Here is a 15,655-nt window from a genome sequence, read left to right as displayed (position 1 = left end):
ATGTTTATTTTTATTTGGTTTGGTTTGTTTATTTATTTTGTGTGTATGTTTTTTTATATTCTGCATGTGAGTGAAATCATACAGTATTTGTCTTTTCTTCATCTGACTTTCAATTAACATAATACCTTTGAGGGCCATCCATGTTGCATGTGTTAAAATTTATCTTTCTTACGACTGAGTAGTATTCTGTTTTGTGTGTGTATCTGCATGTATATGCCTGTGTCTGTCTCTCTGCATGTATCCCATCTTCTTTATCCTTGAAATGGTTGTCTTTAAAGGACTGACATAAAATATCTGCCAGTCTAGAACTTATACTAAACAGAATTATCTTTCAAGAATGAAGGCAAAAGAAAGACATTTTTCCAGACAAACTAAAGGTAAGAAAGTTCATCTACAGTGTACGCTTACTGTAGGAAATTGTAAAAGGTGCCCTTCAGAGAGAAGGAAAGTGATGCTGAGGGAAGATCTGAGATTAAGAAGGGAAGAAGAACAGAGAAGGTGGCAAACATAGAAGTAAATCTAATGAGCACCGATTATACAAAATAGTAAGAATAATGTCCCAGTAAAGTTAAAAAATTTAAATATACAACAGTAACAACAATAATACCATCCAGGAGGGTGATAATGCATTTTAAATGATCTTCATGTCAGCTAAGGATAGGATAAAGATAAGTATTAATTTTGTTTCTGATAAGTTAAATATGCATTCAGTAATTTCTGGGACACCTGCTAAAAAAAATAAAAACAGTGCATTAATTCCAAACCAGTAGATGGAGAAAAATGGATAATAAAATAGTCATTCTTTACAGTGTGAGGATTATGGAAGTAATAATAAACCTGAGGATTTCTGACTTTGGCAACCAGGCAGATGATTGCATTCTTAACTGAAACAGGAGACAGGAGGAAGAGAGAATGTGGAAGGAAGAGGGTGAGTTGAGTGTGGGACAAGTTGAATTTGAGAGCCAGTCAAGTCGGTTTGATCTGGAGGCAACCACTGAGTTTTCTCAAAGAGGTCAAGGCGAAAGCAGTGGGGTTTTGGTTTTTGACCTTTTAATTTTTGTTTTCAGTAGCTTCTTTTTAAACTACTGTGATTCTTAGTTTTCTCTGAACTTATGATCTTATCTAACTATTCTGAAGTCATCCTGGTTATATTGTCTTAAAACACATTTTTAATAGGTTGTCCAAATATCAATTAGAGGAAAATTGTGAAATTCTCATGTCTCTGCAAGCCCTTAAAAATAAGGTGCTTTTCCAGCAAAGGAAACATTAGAGTTTCATAAACAAAACCAAAGAAATGGGAGTTTCATAAACAAAACCAAAACCCACAGAATGGGAGAGGATATTTGCAAATGATGTGACCAGCAAGGGATTAGTCTGCAAAAATTTATGAACAGCTCATAAGACTTAATATCATCCAAACAAACAACCCAATCAAAAAATAGGCAAAAAACCTTAATAGACATTTCTCCAATAAGACATATAGATGGCCAAGAGACACATGAAAATATGTTCAATGTCACTAATTATTAGAGAAATGCAAGTCAAAATTACAATGAGATATCACCTCACAGTAGTTGGAATGGCTGTCATCAAAAAAATCCACAAACAAGAAATACTAGAGAGGGTATGGAGAGCAGGGATCCCTCCTGCACTGTTGGTACGAATGTAAATTGGTATAGCCACTGTGGAGAACAGTATGGAGGTTACTTAGAAAACTAAATGTAGAGCTACCTTATGAGCCTGCAAACCCACTCCTGGGCATATATCTGGAGAAAACATGATCTGAAAGGATATATGTACACCAGTGTTCATTGCAGCACTGTTTACAATAGTCAGGACATGGAGGCAACCTAAGTGTCCATCGACAGAGGAATATATGAAGAAGTTGTGGTACATATATACAATGAATGTTACTCAATCACTAAAAATAATGAAATGATGCCATTTGTAGCACCACAGATGGACTTGGAGATAGTCATAACTTGAGTGAAGTTAAGTCACAAATGATATTGGTTATATGTGGAATCTAAAAAAAAAGAGATACAAATATCTAAAAAGAAGATATAAGGAACTTATTTATGAAACAGAAACACACTCACAGACTTAGAGGATTAACTCATGGTTACCTGGTAGGGAGGGATAACTAGGGAGCTTGGGATTGACATGTATATACTGCTATATTTAAAATAAATAACCAACAAGGACCTGCTGTATACAAAAAGTAGAAGGGGAGAAGGAAAAGATACAGATGAGATGAGATTGGACATGGGTTGATAATTCTTGAAGCTACTTGATGATTCATAGAGATTTATTACACTGCTTCTTGTTTTGTATATGTTTAAAATTTTCCATAATGAACAAGTTAAAAAAATAAGGTGCTTTTCTAGTCTTAAGATGTTAAGAGTTTGCCACTTTTAGCTAAGGGCTTGTCTTCTTCAAGTATATGAAAAAAAAAACAAACCATTTTTTTGGTATGTAGGAATTATTCTTTGCTCTTCTCTGCCATCTGGTGGTATATGAATGGAACATTGCATTTGGAGAGAAAATAAGAAATTTCATCTATTTTGAAATAATATTATATTGAATATATATCATATGATGCTGAAAAATATATAACATATATAGTTATTATACTGAAAACATGTTATATACTGAAGAGAAGCAGTAAATTGTTGAAACCACCAAATCACAACGGTAGTTTGAGGGCACAGAAATTTATGTCTGTGGAATTTTTTGGCTTCTCTACCTACTTTATTTTACCTTGCCCTGCTTCAGCATCTAGCATTTTCAACCTCATATGTAGTGCTAAGTAAACTGAGTAATCAAAGTTAAATTTTTCCTTCAATGCCTCTCTTAATTAAATCAGTGTTGGCTTTATGACCTGTACCAGTGTGTGGCCTCCTTCACTCCTCCCTGTGCTTGTTCTCCTCTTCTGTCTCTGTAGCCCTGTGGTAGGAAGAATAATGACCCTCCAAGGGAATCCACATCCTAATCCCCAGACCTGTGAATGTGTTACCTTACATGGCAAGAAGTACTTTATAGATGTGATAAGGTTAAGGACCTTGAGATAGGGAGACTATTTTGAACTGTCTGGGTGGGAACAGTCTAATCATATAGAGCTCCTTTGCTGGTTGTAGTCAGAAGCCAAAGGGAGAGAGAGAAAGATATAGATAGATAGATAGGTAGATAGAAAGATAGATAGATAGGACAGTGAAAGAAGCAGTAGGAAAAAATGGAAGTGTGAAAGGAAACAGACTCACCAGTGCTGGTTTTGAAAGGTGGAAGAGAGGGGCATGAGCCAAGAAATGTAAAGGGCCTCTAGAAGGAAACAGTTTCTCCTCTAGAGCCTTCAGAAGGGAATGCAGCCCAGCTAACACTTTAATTTTAGTCTAGTTTTGACTTACAGGACAGTAAGATAATAAGTTGTGCTATTTTAAACTACTTGGTTTGAGATAATGTGTTATGGCAATGATAGATGTGAATGAGCTCCCCTGGAAGCAGGTCCTCCAGCCCTGGCTGACATCTTGATGACAACCTCTTGTGAGACCCTGAGCCCAGATCACCCAGCTCAGTGCCTCACAAATTCCTGACTCACAGAAACTATGAGATAATAAATTTTGTCATTTTAAGCTGCAGAGTTTAGGTGATTTGTCATAGGGAACTGATGCAGATCTTGGCACCTGGAAGTACCATTCCTCTACCTAAAAATGTGGAAGTAGTTTAGGAAGCAGTAGGCAGAAGCTGGACAGACTTTGAGGAGAATGTTGGGAAATAGTTGGAGTGTCTTGACTAGTTTGTTAGAAAAAGCATTATGGCCTTTCTGAAGACTGTGGATGAAGTCTTAAAAAGTAAGGAAGATATCAGTGTAAAATGAAGGAAAGAGGGTCATATATATGTAGGCAGAGAGTTTAGCAACACTGTCAGCTGTGTTAATGTGGAAAGTAGCAAATTACATAAATAACTTGTTAATTTAGCTAAGGAAAATTTCCAGGAAGACTGTTGAAGGTGTTTCCTGGTTTCTTCTTGCTGCTTATAGTAAAATGTTGAGAGAGAGAGGCTAAAGAAAAGCTGGTTAAACAGAAAGAAGCCAGGACTTATTGGCCTTAAAAATATTTCTAGCATCTCCAAAAAGAAAAGATTCTAAGAACTGGCTTGTAGGTAAAGATCAAATCTAGGAAACTGTGGGAAGAAAAACTTGATCTCATGAGCTTCTAAGTCTGGAGGAGTAATTTTGTTATACAACAATATAAGTAATATACTTTCACATCCTTACCCTAAGTTGGTCACCTTGCTTCAGGCCTCATGTAGAAAATAGCAGCACACCTCTCATCTTAACAGTATCCGCAGTCTACTGCCATGTATGCCTCAGCTGTCTGCCTTCTTGTTGAAGTCTGAAGGCATGCCAGCCTTTTCATTTGTGCTTTTTAGTCATCCCTTTCTCATGGACTTTGATTCAACAGTACATTTACTCTTTCACTGTCAATTTCTCCTTCCGCATTGATTCATTCTCATCAACAAACATGCTGCATCACCTCCCGTCTTATGAAAACAAACCCTCTGTTTATTTCATGTCCCTCTGGGGCATTAAGCTGTTTCTCTGCAATCCTTAACAACAAAACTTCTCTGACTCTTCTTCCTCACTTCTTATTTCCTCTCAGTCCACCCTGTTTGCCTTCTGTCTCGAACATACCACCAAACATTTGTTTGTCAAAGTTACACATGACTTTGATGCTGATAGAGTGGTCTCTACTTCATTCTAGTCTTGGCTGATTTGTCAGCAGTATTTGCTTTAGGTAAAAGTGAAAGCAAGGTCGCTCAGTCATGTCCGACTCTTTGTGACCCCATGGACTGTAGCCTACCACGCTCCTCCATCCATGGGATTTTCCAGGCAAGAGTACTGGAGTGCTTTAGGTAACCTCTCCCTAATTTATATACCATGCTACTTACCTGTTTAAACTGTACAATTCAATGTTTTTTAGTATACTCACAGGATTGTGCAGCCATCACCCACTCTAATGTTAGAACATTTTTGTCTCCTCTAAAAGAAACCTGGTACTCATTAGCATTCACTCTTTATTTCCCTCTCATTTCCTGTTCCAGCCATAGAGAGCCATTAATCTACTTTCTGTTTCTGTAGATTTGCTTATTCTGAACATGTCATATAAATAGAGTCATATAATATGTGACCTTTTGTATGTGACTTCTTTCAGTTAGCAAAATGTTTTCAAGGTTCATCCATGTTGTACCATGTATTAGTACTGCTTCATTCATTTTTATTGTCAAATAATATTCAGTTGTAAGAATATGCCACAGTTAGATGATCTGTTCATCAGATAATCTATTCAAGATATTTAGATTGCTTTCATTTTGGGGTTCTTAAGAATAACACAGCTCTAAACATTTGTATTCAAACTTTCATGTAGACATATGTTTTCATTTTTCTTGGATTTATACCAAGGAGTGGGGTTTCTGGGTCATATGGTAACTGTATGTTTAACCTTTTAAAGAAACACCACCTCCAACTAATAAAAATAAATGAAAAAAAAATAAAGACATGTACTTAAAATATTAAAAAAAAAAAAAAAAAAAGAAACCCCAGACCTTCCCACAGTGGCTGGACCATTTTACATTTTTATCAGCAATGTATGAGGATTCCAATTTTTCCACATCTTCACCAATACTTAGAGCAATCTGGTATATACTGAATGTTTTGTCCTCAACATTTGTTCTTCCCCAAATTCATATGTGGAAACACTAATTTCCAATGTGATGGTATTTGGATGTAGGGCCTTTGGGAGATAATTATGGTTACATAGATCATGAGGGTGGAAACCCCATGATATGATTGGTACTCTTGTAATGGGATGAAGAGATCAAAGTACACAGTCTCTATCTCTGTGTCTGTCTGTCTCTCTTTCTCTTCCCCTCTTCTGCTCTTTCATCCACCTATGTGAGGAAACAGGAAAGACTTGCACCAGAGTCCTCTCACCAGAAGTCAACCTGCTGGCACTCTGATCTTGGACTTCCAGCCTCCAGAACTGTGAGAGATAAATTTCTGTTGTTTAAGCCACCCAGTCTGTGGTATTCTGTTACAGCAGACTTCATTCTTCAAACATTTTCTCATTTTGGCTTCCAGGACATCACACGATCCGGGGTTTTCTCCTGTCTCACTTGCTCTTTCTCATACGCATTTGTGTGTTTACCTCATATTCTTCCTCTTTATTCTCCATTTCTTCCACTAAACTTCTAAATATTGGAGTACCCTAGGTCTCTATCCTGAGGTATCTTCTCTGTCTACATATTCTTGCTTGTCTCGTGTCATTAAATACGATGTACAAATTGCTTCCAAATTTATATCTTTAGCCCTGACCCTTCCCTTGTCTCCATACACCTATATCCATTTGTTTACTTAACACCTCTTCCTAGATTTCTAATAGGAACTTCAGATAACATGTCCAGAAGAGAACCTGTGATTTCACCCACAGACCTGCATCTTCTCCCAGTCTTCCAAATATCAGTAAGTGGGATTCTGTCTACATGCTTGCTCAAGCCAGAAGGCTATGTACCATTCTTGATGACTCTTACTCTCTTATACCCTGTATCATGTCCATCAGCAAGTTTCTTTTGACTCTGCTACCATAGTGTATTTGAATTCAACTCTTTGTTTTCATGTCTGCTACTACTATTCCTGGCCTAGTCTCAGATATCCTTGTCTCTTTCCTGGATTGCTGTGGAGGACCCCTACTGGTTTCCCTGCTTCTATCCTACAGTTCATAATTCATGTAGCCACCAGTCATCTTTTAACTTTTAAGGCGTCACATCATGTAATTCCCTTGTTTAAAATCTATGAGTGGTTTCTATTGCTCTTAAAATCTAAACTTGTGTGCCTGACTTATGGCCCTGCATGATCTAGCCCTTGCTAGATCTCTGTCCTCATTTCCTACCACTCTTCTGTCAGCAATATGCAGCCCACTGGTCTTCTTTCTTCCTTGGGACCTTTACACTAGCTGTTTCTTCTGTCTGGAATGTTCTTCCCTGGTTCTTCACATGACTGGCTTCCTGTCATTCGTGTTTCTGCACCTGTCGTTTCTAATTTTTTGTGTGTTTATCTGTTGTCTGTGTGCTCTCCCAGTACCTGCTTTAGCAGCTGTAAAATCCTTGTAATCAGGGCTTTGTCTATCTTGTTCAGGGCTGCATTCTCAGAATTTAACAGACAGTTTTAAAATATTTGCTTTTTAAAAAAATGTTATTGAGATGTAATTGACACGAAACATTGTGTTAGTTTTAGGTGTACAATCTGTATGTATATATAATGAAATGATCACCAAAATAAGTTTAGTTAATATCCATCGCCACACATAGATGCATCTTTTTGTTTTTTTCCTTCTCATGAGGACTTTTAAGACCTACCCCACTGGTAACGTTCAAATATACAGTGAGCTTCCCTGGTGGCTCCGATGGTAAAAGCGTCTGCCTACCATGCGGGAGACCCAGGTTTGATCCCTGGGTTGGGCAGATCTCCTGAAGAAGGAAATCGCAACCCACTCCAGTACTCTTGCCTGGAAAATTCCATGGATGGAGGAGCCTCGTAGGCTACGGCCCACAGGGTCACAAAGAGTCAGACATGACTGAGCAACTTCAGTTTCAGTTTCAGTTTTCTTAGGTGTCTCAGCAGTAAAGTATCCGCCTGCCAAGCAGGAGATGTGGGTTTGATCCCTTGGTTGGGGAGATCCCCTGGAGAAGGAAATGGCAACCCACTCCAGTATTCTTGCCTGGGAAATCCCACGGACAGAGCAGCCTGGTGGGCTACAGTCCATGGGGGTCACAAGAGTTGGACACGACTTAGTGAAACAACAGTTGTTAACTATGGTCACCATGCTACATCCCCAGCACCTTTTGACCACTTTTACCTATTCTGCTCTCTCCATATCCCCTACTTCTGGCAACCACTAATATGTTCTCTGTATCTATGTTTGTTTTATCTTTCTTAAACTTCATATATAGATGAGATCATACAGTGTTTGTTTTTCTCTGACTTATTTCACTTAGCACAATTCCCTCAAGGTCCATCTGTGGACACAATTTAATTATTTTTTATGGCTAGAAAATGTTCCACTATGTATATATATACACACCACATTTTCTTTATCCATTCATCTATCAGTTGACATTTAGTTGTTTCCTCATCTTGGCTATTGTAAATAATGCTGCAGTGAATATGGGAGTGCACATATATTTCTGAGATAGTGATTTTGTTTCTCTCATAAGTAAAATTGCTGGATGATATGGTAGTTCTATTTTTCATTTTTCAAGGAACCACCATACTGTTTTCTGAATTGGTTGCATCAATTTACATTTCTACCAACAGTGCACAAGAGTTCCTTTTTCTGTACATATTTGTCAAAACTTATTTCTTTTCTTTGTGATGACAGCTATTCTAACAGGTGTGAGGCGATAGCTCATTGTGGCTTTGGTTTGCATTTCCCTGATGATTAGTGATGTTGAGCATCTTTTAATGTACCTGTTGGCTGTTTGTATGTCTTTTATGGAAAAATGTCTATTCAGATCCTCTGCCCTTTTAAAAATCAAATTGTTTTCTTTATTTCTGTTGAGCTGTATAAGTTCTTTATATATGTCAGATCTTAACCCCTTGTCAGATAAATGATTTTGCAAATATTTTCTTCCATTTTGTAGGTTTCCTCTTCATTTTGTTGATGGCTTTCTTTGCTGTGCAAAAGCTTTTTAGTTTGATGTAGTTCCACTTACTTTTGCTTTGGTGTCAAATCCAAAAAATCATTACGAAGACTGATGTCAGGGAGCTTACTCCATATGCTTTCTTTTTATTATCAGGTCTTATATGCAATTCTTTAATCCATTTTGAGTTGACTTTTGTGAATGTTAGATAGTGGTCCAGGTTCATTCTTTTGCATATGACTAACCCAGTTTTCCCAGTACTGTTTATTGAAGATACTGTACTTTGTTATTGGCTCTTTTATTGTAAATTAATTAACCATATATGCATGGGTTTATTTCTGAACTCTGTTCCATTTCATTGATCTGTGTGTCTGTTTTTATGCCAACACCCTGTTTTTTGGAGTTTAATATAGTTTGAAACCACAAATTATGATGCCTCTAGCTTTGTTCTTCTTTCTCAAAATTACTTTGGTTATTCAGGACCTTTTGTAGTTTCATAGAAATATTAGGATTGTTTGATCTATTCCTGTGAAAAACATCATTGGAATTTTGATAGGGGTTGCATTGAATCTATAGATTGCTTTGGGGAGTGTAGACATTTTAACAATATCAATTCTTCCAATCCATGACCACAGAATATATTTCCATTTATTTGTGTCTTAAGTTTCTTTCATCAGTGGCTTATAATTTTCAGTGTACAGGTCTTTTACCTCCTTGGTTAAATTTATTCCTAGGTATTTTATTCTTTTTGATACAATTGAAAATTGGATTATTTTCCTAATTTCTCTTTTAAAATATTTGTTAATTAAATGCATGCATGAATGAATGACTTTGAACTTCTAAACTGAGTTCTTTTTTTAAAATTTAAATTATTTATTTATTTTACTTTACAACATTGTATTGGTTTTGCCGTACATTGACTTGAATTTGCCATGGGTGTACATGTGTTCCCCATCCTGAATCCCCCTCCCAACTCCCTCCCCATCCCATCCCTCTGGGTCATGCCAGTGAACCAGCCCTGAGCACCCTGTATCATGCATCGAACCTGGACTGGCGATTTGTTTCACATATGATAATTTACATGTTTCAATGCCATTCTGCCATATCATCCCATCCTCGCCCTCTCCCACAGAGTCCAAAAGACTGTTCAATACATCTGTGTCTCTCTTGCTGTCTCACATACAGGGTTATTGTTACCATCTTTCTAAATTCCATATATATGCGTTAGTATACTGTATTGGTGTTTTTCTTTCTGGCTTACTTCACTCTGTATAATAGGCTCCAGTTTTATCCACCTCGTTAGAACTGATTAAAATGTATTCTTTTTAATGGCTGAGTAATATTCCATTGTGTATATGTACCACAGCTTTCTTATCCATTCGTCTGCTGATGGGCATCTAGGTTGCTTCCATGTCCTGGCTATTTTAAACAATGCTGCAATGAACATTGGGGTCCACGTGTCTCTTTCAATTCTGGCTAAACTGAGTTCTGAATAAGAATAAGAGTTGTCTTGGCACGAAAGGGAAGAAAAAGAAGCCAAAAATATCCAGTTAGTTTGTTTCACATGGGTTATAGGCATGCAGTAGATGTTAATCCCCTCAGTCCTTGATACACTCAGGTACAACCTGGCAAAGTGACAAGAGTATTCCTGTGCTGAACTCCTTAAAGGGTATTTATGATGGATAAGTGTTTGACCACAAGATTCTTTATCCTCACAAATAGGAAGTATTTTTAAGGATATCTGGCATTTACTGTTGTTATGCTAGATGCTGAGTGGGGCCCAAGGATGTTCAGGAGTCAGCTGCTGCCTGTTAGGGACAAGAGACAGTGGAGTCAGTGGAACCCATAGTGATCCAAGAGTCCAGTGAGTATAGTGTATAGGGATCTGGAATATGAAACAGAGGATCCTGGTGGGCACAGCTTGGGATGGTGGCCCTGAATTATTATCTTCATATATAAATCAGATACTTTTGTCTCTACATTTGGGATATACTTTCAGCAGGATCTAAGGGTAACTACAGTGTAACTATAGTCTATAGTATAGATGTCAAATAGAGCTTCTTCACTACTTTAAAAGTTTTAATAATGAAAAGTTTGATTGAACTGGAAATCCTTTTGCAGAAGAAATCTTCCCTGTTACTCTCTTGCTCTGTCAGTAATCTCTAGCTCACTGGAATACTACTTTCTCCCTTGGGATTTTTACACTAGTTGTTCCCTCTGTCTGGAATGTTTTCATTTGACAGTAAAAGAAAATGCAGAAGTACTAGATTTTTTAAAGTGTGATTTCAATTGTGGTTCATTTTAGAATGGTTATAAAAACTGTTTTATATTTTCATCTACCTACCCATGAATAAAGTTTCCTGTGGATAGTGATTGTCAAAAATTGAAGAGAACTACCTGGTCATTTCAGTTGTAAAACCAGTTTTCTTCCTTCCCTTTTCCCTCTTCCCCACTTCCCTTCCTCCCTCTGATCTTCCCTATATCCTTCCCTTCTTTTCTTCCTCCCTGTTTTTCTACCTTACAATCTTCCTACCTTCTTTTCATACTTCCTAAATAATTCAATTGAAAAATCACTCAGTAGGGTTTACAGTGTAGGTATGTGCATTGGAGTGTGGAGGACTGTTGGCTGCCTGGCATGGTATATCAGAGTCCAACTGAAGTGAGGGGGAGGATGGTAGCAGCCTTTGATTGTAGGGAGCTTGAGAGAGGTGATGAGGTTGTCCACACAGGATGGTGGTGACAGCAGCAGCCTGGCCCAAGATGTTGGAGATTGAGTGAAGTGAAGGGGACATCTGGGTATCATGGCCACCGGAGTACCATGCTGGTAATTTACTCTCAAGGAGAAAGTAATATATAGTATTATCATTGAAATTCTTTTGCAAATTTGGGATTATTTTAACATGAAAAGAATAAACTTATGTTTAAATGAGCAAGCTAAAGTTTCTCATTAAAATGTTTTGGTATCTTGTTTTTATTTTTTATAATTTATTTATTTATTTATTTTTGGTTGTGCTGGGTCTCTGTTGCTGCACGTGGACTTTCTCTAGTTGCAGTGGTGGGGCTACTCTGTTGCAGTGCATGGTCTTCTCATTGAGGGGGCTTCTCTTGTTGCAGAGCACAGGTTCTAGGCCTGTGAACTTCTGTAATTGCAGCTTGTGGGCTCTAGAGGGGAGGCTCAGTAGTTGTGGTGTAAGGGCTTACTGGCATCTTCCCTGGACCAGGGATCAAACCCATGTCCCCTGCACTGGCAGATGGATTCTTATCCACTGTATCACCAGGGAAGGTGAAAAGTGAAAGTGTTAGTTGCTCAGTCATGTCCAACTCTTTGTGACCCCATGGACTATATATAGCCCTCCCAGGCTCCTCTGTCCATGGGATTTTCCAGGCAAGAATACTGGAGTGGCTTGCCATTCTTCCTGCCCCAGGGATTGAACCCGGGTCTCCTGCATTGCAGATAGGTTAAGGGAAGGGACTACTAGGGAAGTCCTTCATATCTTATTAAATATCTTCTCTGTTGAATTTTCTTCTAACAAGACCCATATAGGTAATTTCAAATTCCTTCCAGTTTGTCCCTGTTATATAAACATTATCTCTTTTTTTTTTGTCTGCAACATGAAAAAAGGCTGTGGAACATTATTTTAGGCAGAGGAAGTCACATATGCAAAAGCCTGGAGCTCAGAGAACCTGACTTTTATGAGAATTGCAAGCAGTTCAGCACATCTGGAAAGTATGAAATTGATGATGGGGCAGCTGTCAAAAGAGAAGACATCTAACACCCTCAGATGAATGATGGTAACATTCACTGACATAGGAGATGTATTCACTTCTATGACCCTAAAACTGACAACCAAGAGCAAGGTGTCAAGGAGGATGCTCCCCAACTGGTACAGATAACCATGTGTCTAAAAACTGCACAAGGATGCTTCTTGTGCTCAGAATTCAGTCACAAATTGCCCTAGACTTATGCCTGCAGGAGTCCCTCCTCAGAAACAAAGATGGATGGAAAATGTAGCCTCTGCATATCATATCTACTTTCAAATGTGTTAATAGGAAAAAGGATACCTTACAATAGACACATGTTATAGGATAATTCATTGAAATATCAGTTTGCTTTTTATTCTGTTTTCCTACCCTATTCCAAAAACATTTTTCTGCTTTCTTTTTCTGAGCTTTTGTTGAGCAGGACCAATGCAGAAGTCAAAATGCCTTTTGTTTTTTAAAGCCTACAGGGACCTACTGTGTAGCACAGGGAACTCTGCAACCTAGATGGGAGGGGAATTTGAGAAAGAATGGATACGTGTATGTGTGTGGCTGAATCACTTTGTTGTATACCTGAGGCTAGCACAGTATTGTTAATTAACCATACTCCAATATAAGATAAAATGTTAAATTTAAATAAAAATCTCATCCTTTAGTTCTGCCTTAAAAGAAAGAAGACAGTCAAGTTTTGATGTTTAGTCTCAGACTTAGTGATACTATGATTCATGCATTTTTATTGTTTATTTGTTGGAATAAAGAGAGAAAATTTTTTTAAAAAAGAAAAAAAGAAAGCCTAAACTTACTGAAGGGTTTATGCCAGGTATTCCCAGAGGAGAAGAGAGAGAGGCAAGAGCCTCAGAGTGAGAGTCTACTATGGAGACCCCAAAGAGAGATTTATTTGGAGAAGGAGGGCTCCATGGAGTGGCAGGGTCCAGCATCCAGTCCCTCTATGCTGCTCTTTTGTAACCCCCTGGGGATGTGACCTATTCTCAGCATGGAGTGGCTTTGTGATACAGTGGGAAGCTGAACCTTTGGTATTGGGATTGCTAGTTTTGGTAAAAAGTCTCGGCTCAAGCTGAGAGGCAAGTTTCAGGAAACAGCAAAGTCACCTTCCTGCAAGGGATCCTGTAGCCCTGGATAAAGAGCCTGTTGGCAGGGACCAATCTGGACCAAAGATCAGAGGACTGTCCCTAAGTAGTGTACTGTGTATAACCTGAAGTCTTTGTCCTAGGAATAGTACTTGACCCTAGTATTGATTGAGGTTGAATTTCTATCAACTTGAGGAGTGGTGGCTTAAAATGAGATTTGATAATAGAAAAGGACTATGATATTTCTATCTCCTAGACTATGAAGTAACTTTAATACTCACTGTACACATTTATAGCTTGCAAGATCTAGGGGAGATTACTTACACATGAAAAGACCTTTTCCCCAGAAATATTCTGCTTAAGTCTTTCATTGTACCTTTTCTGCAAAACAACTATTTCAGTTTGATATGTGCCTCCAGAAATTAATGCTAGATGGACTCAGGATGCCTCAACAAGCTTAGTTTTCTATTATTTTTTTCTACCCCAAAAGCTGAATGGTAGGAAGGAAGGAAACAGCTAGCCCCACATTTGATAGATGCAGATCCCTTTCTGTTCTCTACATTTTCCCAGTACTCCTGAGACTGACTTGGGGCAGAGAGCAGCAGGAATGGGGTGAAGACTGGTTTAATTCCAGTTTTATTATAGCTTTATCTTTCAGGTGCAAATTGTCATTCAAATACACAAACTTCATATTTCTTTTAATTTGAGCCAGGTAAAATTGAGCTCTGAATTGAGCCTACTTCATTAGACTTTGGATAAATGATGACTAAAAGGATAGAATGACAATCCAACTCCTTCATTAATGATGTTTTTATTTTCCAAAGAAGGAAGCCTATCCAGAAACCATACAAGGAAAAGTGTTACAGGCTTAGCCATGTATGAAGAAGTCAGTTGACTGCAGATTAGAATTTGTAACTTTGCCGCTACCCGTCTATGTGGCCCTGTGCATGTCCTTTTAAGTCTCTGGACCACATCTGCACATGGAAGTTTTGGACTGGATCAACTAAAATAAATCCCTTCATGCTCTATGCTTCTTGTGATTCTAGAATGTATAGTAAGATTATTTTAAAGTAGAGATACAGGGTAATAAAGGAACTTTATTGACATTAAATGCTTAGATATAATGGGATTTATTCTTCGTAGAACTTTTGAATGTGCCTGTAAGATCAGTGTTTTTACAAAACCATTATCAAAGCCTTGTGATGAAACTTAGAAATTGTATTACTGTATATTTTGGCTGTATGCAGTAGATAATCATATCAGAGCTTGGTGAAAAATAAATCCTCCCAAAACCAATGACGGGAATTAGCAAATTATTAGAATTTGAACTGAATTATATGCAATTTTAATCCTTGAAAGAAGTTCCTTTATTTGATTCCTATGAATGAAAAGTGCTTTCTGTGTTATTTCAGAAGCTGGAAAGTTGACCATATTTAGAATCCTGGGCAGCAAAGTAAAACAGATTTCAGGTAAATTATGCTGTACAAATAGTCTATCCCAAGAAAATAAATCAATGCTAAATTTACTGAGAGATCTCTTTCAGTGATTATCATATGGAATAGGTTCCTCAGGAAGCATTTGAGTCTTGATTTCATAGATGCTAATCATTTATATAATGTTGCTTGTATAAATCTTGGCTAATTATTTTATTTTTTCACTGTTTTTCTAGTTTTATTTGAAAAAAAAAAGGATGCATGTAATTTCTTTTCTCTAATATTAATGTATTGAGATTATGATAGCAAATACCATTTAACTAAAAATGTTTAGATCCTGAATGATCCAGAAAGGCTTTATACATAATCTGAACTCACTGACCAACTACAACTAAATACCAGTCTTACAGCTTACTGAGTAGACTAAGCTGTCCTTTATTCTCTTCAGTGTATAATTAGAAATTAGGTAGGATCAGATTCCTAAGGACTCAAAATATATATGGTGGTATGAATGTTACTTAATTCACAGGTCTTGAGTATTGAACATTTCACAAATTAAATCTTACTCTGAGTTGCCACTCTAGGTTAATGGAAGTTTGATCTCAATGAACACATTTTACTTTTTGTATAAGTAAGGAAGAGAAGCTTTATTAAGCAGTTACACACATTTTGAACCACACT

This window comes from Cervus elaphus, chromosome 9 (assembly GCF_910594005.1).
Source record: "Cervus elaphus chromosome 9, mCerEla1.1, whole genome shotgun sequence".
Taxonomy (NCBI): Eukaryota; Metazoa; Chordata; class Mammalia; order Artiodactyla; family Cervidae; genus Cervus; species Cervus elaphus.
The sequence above is the reverse complement of the archived record's forward strand: the minus strand, read 5'-3'. Positions refer to the sequence as shown.